Source organism: Tyto alba, unplaced genomic scaffold, assembly GCF_018691265.1.
Source record: "Tyto alba isolate M040663 unplaced genomic scaffold, T.alba_DEE_v4.0 Super-Scaffold_6, whole genome shotgun sequence".
Lineage (NCBI taxonomy): Eukaryota > Metazoa > Chordata > Aves > Strigiformes > Tytonidae > Tyto > Tyto alba.
Genome location: NW_024881327.1, coordinates 24598879 through 24615502, shown reverse-complemented (window position 1 = coordinate 24615502; position 16624 = coordinate 24598879). Strand labels below are relative to the sequence as shown.

General features: G+C 33.8%; 1 protein-coding gene across 3 annotated transcripts in view; it reads right to left on the bottom strand.

Moving 5' to 3' along the window:
* The window catches only part of DLC1 (DLC1 Rho GTPase activating protein), a 246759-nt gene extending 230795 nt beyond the window's left edge, over positions 1–15964 (bottom strand). The window contains exons 1-2 of one of the 3 annotated variants that reach the window (XM_032998941.2): positions 4268–4763; positions 1730–1817 (exon numbers count right to left, since the gene is read on the bottom strand). The gene's annotated coding sequence lies outside the window, so the exon portion shown is untranslated. Of the gene's footprint in view, positions 1–1729; positions 1818–4267; positions 4764–15928 lie in introns of those variants that run through there. The other 2 variants (XM_032998942.2, XM_032998940.2) reach the window with 2 other exon arrangements.
* Between the last annotated feature and the right edge of the window lie 660 nt (positions 15965–16624).

Below are 16624 nucleotides of genomic sequence, written 5' to 3'. Positions count from 1 at the left end.
GGTTAAATGCTCTAGGCTGAACCAGTGAATCCAAAGCAAGGTCCCATGCCCATTACATGTTTGTGTCTTACAGAGAAATTTTTTGAGAAAAAACACAGGTTCATATTTTGTGACACATTAACAAAGATGTTAATAATACAAAATTAAGGTTGTTGGATGCTCTTTAATAAGTTGCAGTTTTACAGCTGTAATAATATAACTCCAACTGCTTTGGATAGGCAAATTTCTCACCAGTTCAGCTTGCCTCTTCCATTTTCTCTTAGATCTCTCAGCTGAACACTTTTCAACAATCTTCCATACTACTACTCTAGGTTTTTCTCACTCAGTCTAATGAAATTTTCTTTTTGAATCTCACCACTGACTCTCCCTTATCCAAAGTGAAATTTTGGATCATGAGGCAAATGTTCCACAAGTACAGTGATGTTAAAGTTGGAACATTTATTTATTGTAGCATTAAAGAGGATTTGTCATAGTTAAGATCTAGTGCAACAGACTATGAAACTCTCACCAGGAAGACCTACCTACACTGGAAAGCCTAGAGCTCATAAAGAGTGAGCTAGAGGGCGGGAGAACCACTAGAGATTCAGAGGTAAGAAGTTGTTTACAAACTTTCTTAAAGTTCAGCACATTTAAGCTAAACCTACTGGATTTTGACACAAGGTATAATAAAATAGCTAACAGGAAATATGAATCAGAGTAAGAAAAAGATCCTAGAGGAAAGTGAATACTAGAAGTAAAGAATACATTGTATGAGTTAAACTGGTGTTAATGTAGATACACACAGTGTAAAGCAAACCTCTGTATCTGTGTTCAATGGCAGATGTACAACATGCCAGAGATAAAACTCTAGGCATTTCTAATTTCAACACAAGCAATTTTCCTCATTCAAGAGAAACAAGCAATTATGGTAATAGTGGATTTGAAATTCACTACCAACAGACTGTTCTTAAAATAAGTAGTTTCTAAAAGCATCAACAAATATCAATGGTGAAATATGGGCTGCAGTCATCAGTGCAAAAACATATTCAAATTCAATATCAGTAATTATTTCCATAAAAATAATATTCACAATCCTACTATATCTAGTTTGCATAAGAAAATTCTACATAAATTTGGTTTTGGCTATAATTTTTTTATATATATATGCACACATATGTATACATGTACATATACATATGTATACACATATATATACTTACATAAAAAATACACCTGTGTACACAGCCAAGCTTAAAGTCCTTACTAAGTATTCACACTGATAACCATCTCTGGAGATATTTAAAACCCAAGTGGTCAGGACCTGAGCAATCTGCTCTAGTTGACCCCACTTTGAGTGAGGGGTTGGAGCAGACACCTCCAGAGGCTCCTTCCTATTAGGAAGAAAATCAAGCCCTTCTGGTTATGCTATTTCAATTTCTCTTACCCTTATATTACTTTATTTTTGTCTTTTCCCTTTTTCTTTTGCAAAAGGAACAGAACACCAACATAAAAAACATATTTTAATTTTTCTGCAGACAAACAAACAACAGAAAATGGAACCAGATGTCTAAAAGAAAAAAAGAGAATACTCTAAAATGTATCTCCTGTCTGAGAAAAGAAAAACTGTAAGTTCTCTTCTTCCTTCTGCTACTGCCCTCCTCAGGGAAGCTTTCTATCAAAGATGATACATTCCAGCAAAAAAAAATAATGTTAAGAACAACAGAAAAATATAATATAAAATTTGGCTTACCACATTTGACAATTGAAGGAATAAAAATTAGTTAACTTCTGAGATTTATGAAAAAGCCAAAATGGGCATACTTCTATTGTTCCACCACCTAAAGAATAATTTAAAAATTGATTTTAAGCTCAACAATTGAAAATATATACTATAAACCTTGCCTATTCAAAAACTGTCTATCCAAGCTGTTATCTTTGCTTTTAATTTTCTTTTAAGAGAGAATTGTTTTGTGTTACAGAGATCTTAATGAATTAGGGCCAAATATACAAACTTATCTTGTCTAAGTGCTCTGATTATGGAATTTATGATGGAGGTCAACAGGTACAAGGTTCAAAAGAAAAGAAGTTTACAGGCACGTAAATTTATGGTGAAGGAAAGATATTTGAATATTTTCTGTTACATGAATGTAACCACTTGCATTAATTTTTCCCAAGGCTGCACACATTGATACATGTGCTCAATTGTTCAAAGGAGTCATCTGATATAACTAATTTGGCTATTTTCTTGTTTCAAATTAAGAACATTAATATTTCTGAAGAAGCACAGCAAGGTCAAAAACTTTGGATGTTCATTTTCCATGTTGATTATTGACATATATGTCTAAAATAATTTTCAGGTTTTATTTAGACAGCAAACTTTCTGTGAATTCTTTTTATTGAACAACAGTATCTTAAAAAAAACAAAACCAGGTTACCATAACAGAAGTTAGACTGAGAAGAACCATGAGTTGAACAGTAATTTGTCTTCAGGACTTTTAAATAAATCTAAATCAAAAAGGTGGGCAGCTATCTGTGTTACATTTTCTTATAGTCTATAAGAAACTTCAGAGTTAAATGAGAAAATACATTCTGGGTTCTAGTTTGTTGTCTACCTTATAGTTCAGCTGTCTCAGGTGTCAAGTATTTTCATCTGCAAATGAGGTCAGATGAGGTCATTATATAATTTAAAGCCCAGAAGACAGAGCTGAAGAAGTCACCCCTTGAGATAGAATAATTATTTTTATTATTTGGTATTTTCATGTCTGTTTAATTAGAGTGCTCACTAATACTGAGTATGTACACACATACTTGCAGGATCAAGTATGGCAATACAGTGCAGTAAAAGCCACTAATGCTAAATCCCTCGAGACATCAAAGTTCCAGCACAAATTTCATGGGAGTGACGCAGAGACTCAGTTGTTCAGATTCCTCCCAACTTCTCAGTCCCACCACCTACCCACCACAGCTCTCCCAGCTCAGGGCACTGAGCTGGGAAAGACTTGTCCATAAGCAAATGAGTGATTGGGACTTTAAAATTCACCCCAGGATATACCTAGGAACAATTTGCTGCCTACAAGCTGTTCTCCATCCCCTTCAGACCCATGACTTTCACAACCCAGAGCCACTTTGATCATCATGAACAACTTTTTTCCATGCAAATGGCAATGAGGTGTACAACTCTCAATATATTACAGAGGAGATATTTGACCCCAATTCTGGAGTATTTACTGGTCCTTCACATCCTTTCATGCTACAAAGCCATTTCACTACTCACCAATCATTTTGAAATAAATACTCAGTAAAAACACAGTTAAAAACGTCTTGAAATATGTGAACAGTGACTCCTGTTTAGTTACCAATCTGGACAATAACTACATCAAACTTTAATGATGTACATAAGAAAGAAAGAATCTGTCATATTACTAATAAGCAACAACTGTATTTTTAGGTTTTCAGGAAGACAAAGGATACTATAGAGATTGCTATAAAAAATGCTTCCGATGTCCATAACAATTTAATAACTAAATCATGCCTTTATGTAAAATAGAATCAGGTCCATTCACACATCAGTTAAAGATAATATCCCAAACTTCTCCCTAAACTCCTTATTGCATATTCTCATTATTTTTAATAGCTAAATGTTTACTAGGTTTAGAAAAAGACTGAGTAAATTCATACATCTTAATCGAAAATTATAGTCAGCTGACATTTGCTGAATCTTGCTTTCCCTCTTCAAAATGCTATCACAGCACACCCCAAACTGAATATCTAATCATAGGTTACTAAAAATAACCTAATTTAGCTAAATGCCAAGGAATAAACGTTGGATTTTCAGATTCAGAGTGTACGCATTTAAGACTGTATTGTCAGATATACCACAAATTTCATCTAAGACTGAGAAAAGGTTAGAGACCAAGACCATCAGATGTATAACATATATCTACCTAAAACACTCATCATCATTACTGCTAGAGGGGAGGGAAGGGAAGGGGGGGAGAGTAAAAACCATAGCCCTAAATGCCCTCCCTGTTGGCAAATGAGGTGAAAAAAGAAATAATTCACACGTCTAGCTTTCCTATTTAATGTCCATTAAAAACTATGCAAGCAAGACCATGCAGATCTATTTATATATGAATGCAAATAAACAAAGTTCAGCATATCAAGCATAGTTTTATAAGATGAAGAAAAATGCACAAGATTTTTTTATACATCTGGTGCATTTTGATGAAAATAACTGGAATAGTCTATAACTAAATATACATTTAAAAATTATTATCATTTTTTTTACCTCCAGTTTTAGTGTTGAGATCCTGAACGCAGAAAGCTCCAGCGCTGGATACTGCTTGTTTCTTTTCTGATTTGTCGTTGTTTTGGTTTTTTTTTTTGTTTGTTTGTTTGTTTTGTTTTTTTTTTTAATATAATTTTTTGATAGTTTAAAGTACAGAAAGATTCCAAGACAGCCTTACCTACACGAAGAGAATCTGGAGTTCAGACATGACCTCCCTAAAATCTTTGGTCAATAAAATAAAAAAAAAAAACAAAAACAAACAACCAAAAAAACAAAACGAAGGAGCAAACAAACAAACAAACGAGCCCATTCCCAGTTAGCTCCTGCTAGCATAAAAGTTCAGATTTCACTACTGAGATCATTGCTCTATTCTAAGCAGTTTTGCTCAATGTGTGATTCTAACAAAAACACCCTCTGCAGCTGGAGGGAGCCTTAACTAAGCACAAGCCTGTCAAGCTTTTCCCAGTGACTTCTGTCTACTAAATTCAGACTGATGTTTTGTGAAAGGGGCCTCAACAACCAGGCCCAGATTGCCTGAAAAGTATTTCCTGCCTTTGAGAGAGAGGGAGAGAGAGACAGCGAGGCTGCCTGCCTGCCTGCGCCAGGGAGAGGGAAAGGGAGAGAGCTCAGAGATGGGAGGAAAGAAAAAAGACAAGACCGAGCATTTCAAGACTTTCAGCTTAATAAACTGCTGGGCTATTTCTGTCAAACAGGAAGATGTGTGCTACAGTTACATAATGTAAAAGTGTTTTCAAACCCCTCCCTCCCCTGTTTTTTTTTTTTTTTTTTCTTTGAAAAAATATTTTATGCATCTCTAATGTTCGTGTAAAGAGAGCAGTTATCCAGAACAACAGGAGAACGTCTCCAAAACGCCTGGTCTTTGGCACCAGGTAGTGAGAAACAGGCAGAGGACAACATGGTCTAAACTCAATTAACACATCGCATTGACAAAGGGTCTAGTGCTATTCTGATAAGCAAACACACACTCTTAGATACTGTTTACACACGGATGCTAAAATTGTATTCCTACTAGAGAGAATAATCTGGATCTGAGAAAACGAATGCTATCATTTAAACACAGTCATATTGCAGGCAGTGGTATACGTTGCTTTACCTCTTCTGAGAATCCTCCAGAGTCACACAAATCCAGCTCTGCATAAGCAAAAGGACAGGCTCCATCTTGATCATATTAGTATTTTGCTGACATAAAACACTTGTAACTACTTCGTTCCAGTTTGACAGGGTGCCTGAATCACGTCTCCAGAGTAACCCACAGCATCTACATCCTTTGCTCTATACAAATTTAGCGAATATCATCTGTTTATCTTTTCTGCTTTCTTCTGCCTTCTCTGAATGACTTCCTCTTAGCCGTTCCAGCCTGAGAACTTGGATTACCATTTGGTTTTGATTAAAACCAGACGGACAGCTCTGTAGAAGTTTGAGGGTAAGCTAATGAAAATGACTAGTATGGCTTTAATTAGTGTATCTATTAATAATAAATATTAGCTATTCATATAACAAATTCTACTAATAAACACATGCAAAAAAAGATCTTTGGCCACTGGTCTCATATTTAGGTGAAAAAACTTACTCAATTTTTATTTTATTTGATTCAATGTGAATCATGATATTAATGATGTTGTATGATTTCCAGACTATAGGGTGAGGCCAACTCTTCTTTTCCTTTTCTTTAAAGGAAGAAAGGAAGAAGTGTTGCAGCCGGTGTAAACCCTCTTTATTAATTATTGCTCAGAGTAAATGATTTTACCATTACTCATCAGGTTATCAGCTGGAACCTTTGTTAGCATTTGGCTGGCCTTCAGAGGGAGCTATAGAAGTGAAGAGGTACACAAAATAGTACCTGGATATTTAGTGACCAGGAAGTCTCCACTGAGCAGGACTGCCACAGCTGGGACAGGATATTTATTCTGAAAGGAGATAGAAAACCTTCATAATTGCTAACTGTGGATACATGAGCTTTCTACCAGCCTCCAAGAACTGCCTTTTAACTGTTTATATAAGTCCTTCATTAGCTCAAGTGAGTCTTCTCGAGGGCATTTCTTTAGTCAAAGAAAAGCCAATCCTGTAGGGCTGTCTCCAGCTCCCACTAATATGGTCATATCTGGAGCTAATTTGTCAAGCTTTAGTTCCTCAACATGTGGAACTTTATGCTAAAGTCTGCTAAATTTGCTGAATGTGGTCTTCATTGTCGTACATGTAATTCTATATATGCATTTTTCAGCCTTAAAATTACAGTATTAACTTTAAAAGTTAGTTGCAAAATTATGCAGGCCCAAATGGAAGTGGGTTTGAAATTTTTCCCAGTAGCTTTCAAGTACATGGATTGTGGAGGTAGACAACCTTAAGCGGAATGACTTACCAGAATACCCTCTGCATCTTCAAAGACAGAGGTCTTTGAAGCCCATAAAAGGAAATGGCATATGTGGTCGTAAACTCTGAACAGTCAGAAGTGCAGACCCAGAGGTAAATAACTTTTCAGAATTTTTTTTTTTATCTATATTTGTCTAGCCTGAGATCTGAATGCATAACTTTTACTCTACTGTAAAGTGCAATTTATACTATTTTCCTGAAAACTTTCCAGGTTGGAATTCCAGAATTGAAATTACATGCTGTGAAGAGACACATTTTATTTGCAATTATGCAATTGCATAAATTGCACAATTTTGAAATTTATTTTTATGGAAATCAAAATAAAACTCTAAGCCTTTAGTTTCCTTATAGTTAACAATTATTAAGAATGCTGTCTTTTATAATACCAAAAAAGTGATAAAAATTTAAAAGACAGTGTTCCAACAAAATAAACAGATATTTAAAGAGATAATTTTTTTTTTTTTCTAATTAATTTTTTTCATCCAAACTTCACTTAATGTTCCATCAGGAAGCTTTGGTTTCAATAAGATTTTTTTTTTTTTTTTTCAGAAGCTGGTCACAGGAATAAGATTAAAAAATGTGTACATGAGGACATATTTAAAAGTTACAAAATTATTAGGAAATGGTTTGCTCAGTGAAAAGTTTCACAAAGACAGCTTACATTCAAATATTCTAATGTCTGATGAATACATAAAAAAGAGAAGGACATAATAGGCAATATCTGTCCATTTCCTGTCTGTCTAAGAAAACTGGGAACAAACTGTCTCCTATATATCTTTTCCTCCTATCACATCTACAGAATGGAGTAGAATAACCAGAGTTTGAATACTTGTTCTAAGCTGCTTTAATAAAACTTTATAATTATAACAATAAAAAAAAGCATATAACAGTATTTTATGGTAAAAAAATAAAAGAAAGAATACATGGAATCAGAACATCTAAGTCTGAAAATCTTAATAATTCTGTTGGGTCTTGGACAATCAATAGAACTGAAAAAAAGTAAATAGAGGAACAGAGGAGTAATGACAAAGTAATTAATGAATGAGACAAGTTAGTAACACTGCTGTACTTTGTACGTGGTGATAAAATGCACTTCAATTGCAGTCAGACTGACTATACTAAAATGTTAGATTTTAGCTCCTTTCTATTTCTGAGCTTAAAACAGACACAAAGGTTGTCTTTCTTGCTGGTACCTCTGCAGCTCAGAAAAACATATGGCTCAGAGCTAGGTCATATAAATCAGGTATTCAGACAACTCAAATTTCTGTTTAGGTAATGTTAAATGAATTATAATATTCTATTATTATTACAACTATATTTTATTTCTAAAAGAATTATAAAATGAGAATAAACTAGGGAAATTAAAAATATATATGTATTTATCCACAAATATAAATTATTTTTTTGTCATACTGGTATAAACTGAGCACACTCCATGACATAATACGGAAAGACAACCTAATAATATGTTATTTACATGATCCTATGTAAAATGAACTACTAAAACAATTCAAAAACTAAGAAAAATTCAAAGTGTTCAAGCAATTTCTGTTGTAGCTGTACACAGATATTAGTATAATGCAGATATGGATATTTTCAGCTGCTCTTCTTTTGTCTGAAAATATGATTCTTTTTAGACCTAGAATTACATGTTGTGGTAGGACTCATCCATAACTCAGTTCTTGCTCAGTCAACTCCCTACATAAATCAATGAGAATTTAGCTGTTATCATGCAGCTAGTTTATAGAAAACCATTAACAGACAACATATAGTTTATTGCATGCTGAGAAAGTAGTACATATAAAAAAAAAAAAAAAAAAAGAAATAAAAAAAAAAGAGAGAAAAAAAAAAAAAGAGTACCTGAGGTCTTACTCTCATTTGTCTTAAGTGATAGGAATTGCCATTGTATCAAATATATTATTTAATTATTATACATTTAATGAAGAAGTTCTGGATCTGATGAAATCATTATGGATAAAACACAAGAGGGAAAGGGAACAAAGGAAAGGGAAATAGAAGCATTCATCAGGCATTCACAGACTGGCATAACAGACAATGGGGGACAATGGGGACAATGGCCAGGTATGAGGTCCTTTTCAGGACTCAGACTTGATAGGAGAAAGAATATCTATGTGAATCACTGAGAAAAAAAATACAGATAAAACCAATTCTAAATAAGCTGTTCATTTAGAATTTGCTAATTAAATTTCTGCAATTTGGAATATTGAATTCTACTTGTCAAAGAACCTAAACTTCTCAATAATTTAGACAAAAACATTTATGTCATTGTTTAAAATCCTTTAGTCTTGCACGTGCTTATACACCTTCCTGTTCTCAGTGACATGTTAACAAAGCTTCTCATTAAGCCACTAAAACGAACAAAGAAAGTTAAGGCCATTTTGGTTTTTATTCAAAGATCCTAGTTTTTCCATAGAAAATAGACTCTCAAATGCAAAGCTGCTCCTGAAGCAGACACAAGCACCAAAATAATATGCCAAAAAAGGGTTAACATTGATTAAAGGAATTAAATTACTTCCAAAATAGGTAGATGATAAACCTCATGCAGATCACCTATTTTTAGTACTGTTTGTTCTATTTTCTGTTTAAGAGGTTTTGATCATTTGATTTCACATTTGAATAATAAAAAGAAAGATTTTGTTTATAATATATTAGACCATTTAAAGTGTGTTTGTCAGAAAACAGTCTCTGACATAGAATGTTAACCATTGCTCCAAACAAATCTCACTCCTTTACAAACTTAAAATACTGGTAGGAATTTCGAAGTTAGTATTTTAAAAACTTCTCTTCATTAATTTTCGCATGAAATCCTTTCAGGCTACTCCATTTAGTAGGGGGAAGAATATTAGAAACACCAAAGGTAAATGAAACTAAATGTCCCAAGGGCAATGGATCTTCACTCAAACTAGCTATCAAGTGTACCTGTTAGTATACATGCTGGTTGATGAACACACCGTTTCTTGTGTTGGCAAACTGATGGCAAAACCTGTGAGAGTACAATTACTGCAATCCCCGTGGAAAAAACTGTCATAATCTACAACTTCGGGTTTCTAGATAAGTAACACTAAAGTTCAGCAAGACACTGCAAATCTATTTGGTCAATACTGTTATACAATGATGTAAACTGAAGTTAAACTGCAGTTTCAAGAACTAATTGAAGAATAAATGGTTTCAGTCTCACTGGACTATGCTATCCAGATTTTGGCCTTGTTTCTACCTTTTAGTAATCATTCAGCATATCTGTCATAACTTGGCAAAAAACTCAGAAAGCTGTGTATTGCTGAACTATATCTTACATTTCCTGTTGTGAAGACTGTGTTTTCTATTCTGGGAATGTCTTTCAAGCAATTATTAATTTTTAAATCAAGCTCCTCTGAAGACAATTTTTCTTTCAAAGACCACAAATTTCAAACGAAAGTAAAGCATGAAGATGTAAGTAATTGCCCTCTGTTTTCAAGTACTATATAAATGTATTTGGTTTACAAGATACGTTAAAAGTGATTGCATGGTAGAGGTGGTACATTTTATTTCTGTAGAGCTGACAGACACTGATAAACCAGGATACATACTTACATATGGTAAATATTAAGGCTAGTGGCATTAAATATTGAGTATGAGTAGACAATGTGTAGTCAGATTCTTCAACACTCTTCAGCACTCAGTGAAGACAATCCTTTCCTTAAATCTCATTTATATGAATGTTCTTGGAAGGATATTGAAGTACATTTACTTGAAAAGTCACGTTTTGTTGCTGTTATTGTTCTTGTGATAGGATTGAAACAGCTGCACTAAACTCAGGGGAGACACTTCAATTTACAGCAGCTGAGGATGTGGTCCATTTGTTCCATACTTTTGCAAGCTATTTGGATTCATCCTTCCTAATTGCTTTCAGGCCTGAGGAATGACAGTCTCTCAATGGCTCGATGAGAGCTTTTAGAGCTAGAATCATAGAATCATTTAGGTTGGAAAAGACCTTTAAGATCAAGTGGAACCATAAACCTAACACTGCCAACTCCACCACCAAACCCTGTCCCTAGGTGCCACATTTACAGGTCTTTTAAATACCTCTGGGGATGGTGACTCAACCACTTCCCTGGGCAGCCTATTCTAGTGCTTGATAACCCTTTTAGTGAATAAATTTTTCCTAATATCTAATCTAAAACTCCCCGATGCAACTTGAGGCCTTTTCCTCTTATCCTCTACTTATTTGGTGGTGTTGTTGCTGTGTCTCTGTATTTATATTTATTATTTATTATTTTATTTACTGTTTATTATTTTACTTTTGTCCACCTATTCAAAATAGAATCGAAGAATCTGAAAGCTGCTGATCCACTTCATAAACCCTCTTTCTGTGGTTGGACACATAAGAGCATTCAATAACATCCAGGACTTTATAATTCTCTCTCATTTTAATAACATGTAAGTTTTCAGTGGGTGAACTGAGAAACACAGAATCCTCTGCCAAACTTATGGGAGTGCCTGCAGTAAGAAAGTATGGCAGTGGACTTCTTCCTAGGAATGAACCTAAAAAAATTCCCCAAGTACCAAAAGACTTAACAAGTACAGAAAATGTTCAGTGGAAAGTCTGAGGAACCATTAGGTCAAATCCAATTTGGACAAGTATATTTCAACAGAGCTATTCAGTTTCAGGAGACAAAAGTCTGCATAAGTGAAATTATTATCATGGCTATATCTAAAGGGAATGGATAAGAACACTGAACTACTCATCAGTCTATAGACTGCAAAAGAATACATGATGAAAAAAAAGTAAAACCACTGTATGTTTAACTGTTCTTGCTGTTTTTGTTTTTCTTAGTATAAAGGCATAAAATTCTTATGCTGCCACTGTTTGTAGTAATGTCTTCTGATTATGTCAATCACATCTTATGTGAAGTTTTCTACATGAATTATAAGGCTATTAAAAACATACAGTTATTTGCAGAAAGAATCAAGAATTTATGAACCATCATCTTTATACATGATTGTTTCCCTTAACTTCATCATTGTCAATGATTAATTGCTGAAAATACTGACATTTTTTTCTAGCTGTTTCCAGATTCACATGTGACTCTCAAATATCAAACACTGAGAAACAAGTTTGTAATTGTAATGTATAACAAAGGCAGTTTCTAGATTATTCAGTTACTGCGTGCCTACCTATGAAAAAAGATATTCATAAATACAGAACATTTAAATGATAACTAAATACATTTAAAAATGAAACAAGGATCTTGGTGATCATTATTAGCAAGAGATGATGACAAACTAGTCATTACAGTCCATTATTAATTTTTTATCAGAGCTTAAAGTCAGAAAATCAAGAACAAAAATTGATAAAAAATTGATTTAAATTATGTATGTCAAGTCTTCTGCTTATAATGAACCATCTACAACCATCCATTGACTTTATATGCTGCAGCCACTCCAAACCACTTGACAGACTGAGAGACAAAGAGTTGAGGAGAAACATATGAATTAAGATTAAGATCACTTCTGTGTGTATCTTAACTCAAGGGATGTCCAGTTAGGTTAGGTTGTGTGGATGATGGTCAGTGAACTCCATCTTGCAAAATACAAAATCTTAAAATATTCATTACTTCATTACTTGCTCTTATGGAGAACATTATACAACCATATATATGTCTGGGCAAAAATACATTTTATTTGAATATCTAGGGAGTACTTTTCACTCATTAAATTTGTGTCAAATATCCCATTAAAAAAAAAGTAAACAAAACCATGTTGCACTAACCTATCTGTGGCTTCAATAATGTTAATGTACTTTCCAGATTAGTTCTCAACCCTCTGGAGCTCATGACACCCACACCTAGATGAATATGTGGTGGTATTGTCAGTTTGCATCTTATACAGCATAAAACAACAAGGGCCTGTTAGTTTTGTATTTGGATATGTACACACTATTGAACATTTCTAAAGAATCTATAGTTTGTACAAACTCTGCCTTTATTTTCTCTTTTGAAAAATACCCTAAAAATTTGCTCTTTCAGTATTACATTTCATTCCATTAGTATCTGTTTCATCTCCAGAGTCAACAAGAAAATACTTCTGGTGGAAATGTGTTTGTCCTTAAAGCAAAGCAAGCAAGGCTGTTTGTCTGTTTCCTGAGAAAATACTTGAGAGACATAATTATCACTGTTTTCTTGTAGAAACCACCAATTACTCAAAAAAAATTCAGACTTCCCAAACAATAGGGAATTATTGGATTACTTCAGACAGATTCCTTCCTGGTATCATTTTATTTAGTCATTAACCTTAGATGCACTATGCTGCCTTAAAGCAGTTTGCATAATTATTAGAAATACATTATTTGATAAGTGGTCATTTATATTACAATATAAATCATCATAAATGATGACCGAACAATCAATATATACAAAACACAGGATTAATTTAGATCAGAATTGTAAGTTTTGAATACAAAGAGAACTGCATAGATACATCCGGTGAGAGATCCAGGCTTCCAAAAGTGTAAACTTACATTCCAGAAATACATTTAATTTGGTCTAAATATATTTATAGCTTTACTATATTTATAGCTTTTACTGTTGTCCTTATGGAATCGAATTGAGGAGTTGCTGCTTCAAAGATTAAGATTTCTGTCTTTTTTAAGGAAAAACCATGTTGGGGGGGGGAAATAAAATGTATTTTTGGCAGAGAAATATCCTTCTATAATGTGTAATTTTATATAACAAGAATCTTTCAATAGAATTGTTATTTTCAAAACAACAAAAAAAACTACCAGAGACATTCTATTTAGGTAGGAAATGAGAATAGGTTTATAACTGCAGAGTACAGGTAATATTGGTACACAGATAACTATAAATTACATTTCTTATAGGTTAATCAGTTATTCATAGGAGCTAGATGTATTTAGATATATTTGAATACTGAAGCATGTACTGAACACTACATTTATGAGTGGCAAGTAATAAATCTTAGATAAAGTAAGGAAGTCTAAGATAACATTTTTCTTTCCATTGAAGAGTACAGTAGAAAGTAGAAGGATCTTCAGAACTATAATGTACCTAAGCTGCTAAGCTTAGAATTTATAAAGAAAGTTCTCTTTCTACAGACATAAAGAGTTTTCTTTGACAAAGAGGTAGTCATTCCCCTTTCTGTGAACTACAAGCTCATATCAGTACTTTATTTTTCTAGTATCATGTGGACAGTCTAATTCTTTATGCCAACCAAAAAAGCTTTGAAAAAAGCTAAGATGCCACACTTCCCTAACAGATAGGCATTACAAAAGCATGCTTTCTTAACTTCCTCGGTTTTATGAAACATATTCTTCATTAATCAAAGGCAGCAGCTCCTCAACAAAACACCACAATATGAAAATCTCTGCTACATCAATGTTACTGATATTTAATATGAGTTTGATACTAGAAAACTGGAGTCTGTAAATGACTATACAGGATTTTACACAACAGAAGGAATTGTGGTCTCTTTCTAGTTGTTTTGTCGATAGCCATATAGGCTCTAAATACTGATAAGAATGAAAAAATCTCACATCCATCCAATCTCAAAAACTTTCCAAGACATATATAGAACGCACTGGTCCTTAGTCCTGAGGGAGAAAAAGTTTATATAAAATGTTTTTTAGATATTTTAGCTAAAAGAAGTTTCTCAGAAAAAGAAGTAGTAACGTGACAGCAACTGAAGTAGATGCACAGCCAGACTGTAAATCACTTCACAGCATAGTGCATTTAGATATAAGGCTATTAGCTATCTCAATTTAAGTTGCTTTCTAAAAAAATCTCTACTAATTAAATAATTACTAAATTGCCAATTGAGAAATATAATGGTGACAATTAATTAATAAAAAAAATAAATATTCTTTTAATAGCAAGAGCATATTGACACTAAGTCATGGACCATAATTTGCCTTTAAACTTTTTAAAGTTTAAACACTGATTTTTAAAGATTTTAATGTACAGTTTTTATTTACATGAAGGAGATGGAAGAATTTAGCTTTAGAATTTGCTTTAACGTGAAACTCTGATAAACATATGAATATGGAAATTCCAGATGACACATATAATAGTCTCAGAAATGCCATTTAATTCTCTACTGATAACTTTTATATTTGTTTTTATGAATATTTTTTTCAGTATTCCAAATATTACTACTTATATTTTCCAAAAAAAAGAAACCCGAATCAAAAAACATATAAATCAACATAGATTTGATTCCAAAAATGGCTTTTACCTGTAGACTAGAGGTTCCCATCTGTGATTAAAATTTCTGTTAGTACCATACTTATTATTGAGATCATACTAATTGTAAAAGATGGAGAAAGACTAACATGCTACAAGACAGTGGCTAGATTTCGGATAGGAAATGGGATCTGGGATGTGTCTGTTGAGAAGAATTACTGAAAATCTAAGTGTGGTGTAGATGCATGTTTTTAAATGTTATTAGGAATTCTATGGGTGCAGATTTAAAAATTACATAGGAAATAGTAACCATAAAGATAAATGAGGTTTTATGGGAGAGAACAGCTTTAGTACACTTTATTAATATTACAGATGTAAAAAGCCTCCAGAGTGCAAAGTTAGGCATTTAAGCATAATATAAATGTTCAGACAAAAGTATATATGAAATTGTGTGTTACTGCTCTCTAACCTTACTATAATTTTATTCAGAATTCTGATGAATTAAGGAAGATCTCTGTGAGAGATGATTTGTGACTCACATTATCTAAAGTAACACACCAAGGGCAACCTTTCCTCCATTTGTACTTAGATGTATTAAGGGCTACTGAACAAAGATACAAACGCTTGCTTGAGTTTCTGGGCTAAAGTGAAGACTTTTGAGGAAAGTGGAGGGCTGAAGAGAACTACCAGGGCAATCCTCCCCACCTTGTAAGATGGTCCTGTTCTTATATATTATATTCTTATATCATATTTCATGACTTAGCCCTACTAGGAATGTGCTTCTGGCCGCTGAGAGAGACAGAATATTGGGCCAGATTATCTTCTGGTCTGACCTAGTCTTGTTAGGCAGTACCACCATTCTTATGTCATGTTTTCTTATGACTACATCCTCCTTATACAGAATATTCAATTACAAATTCAGGAAAATCCAATGTTTCTGATAGCCCTTTGCCTGTTTTTATTTCCCCCTCGGAGAGAGAGAAAAAAAGGCTGAAACTTACAATATTTGTTAATAATGTATTTGAGTGTTTATTTTGTCCACTTGCTAATTTATTAAAAAACTGAGAAGACTTACCTTTTGTTATGAACAAGCTTTTTTTCCTAATTGATATTTTTGAATGCTGGAGTACAGCAAGGACTAGGTCTTCTGGAACTCAAAGAAGAGATGAACTTCCTTGTTTTACCAGGCAAATGTTCACACTGTGGATGAGATTTCAGTGGCAGGAATGTGTTTGGCTACTCCAGCATCTGGACTGGTGTGGAGAAATCTGCCTGGTGCTGTGTCCCTAATGAGATGGCTTGACTCACCACAGATGCATGGTGAAGGTAACCTCTCCTGCCTCTTCTGTAGGGGGAATAAAAATGTTCATCCCCTCCAAGGAATTCATAACACTTTCCATGGGAAGACCTCTTCCAGTCTCTTCTCCTGTATGAAGGAACAGCATGTGATCCACAGAACACAGAGCTAGATGGTACTGGGAGAAAAATATCTGCTTTTTCTTTCTCCTCCCTCTCCTTCCCCTAATTCTAACAAGTGTTAAACTTGAAGCTAACTACAGAAATACCTCCCATTCATCTCAACTGGCTGCTACTACTGAAATCTCAGAATGACAGACATCAAACCCCATTTGTTGTCTAGACCCCACTACTTCCCTACAGCACAGTTTGAGATAAGCTGTTACAAAGACAGCTAAGAGCAATTTCAAAATATGAGTGTGCACATATGAAGACCAGAGTACAGAAAGCAATGATGCAAATGTGAAAATATTTT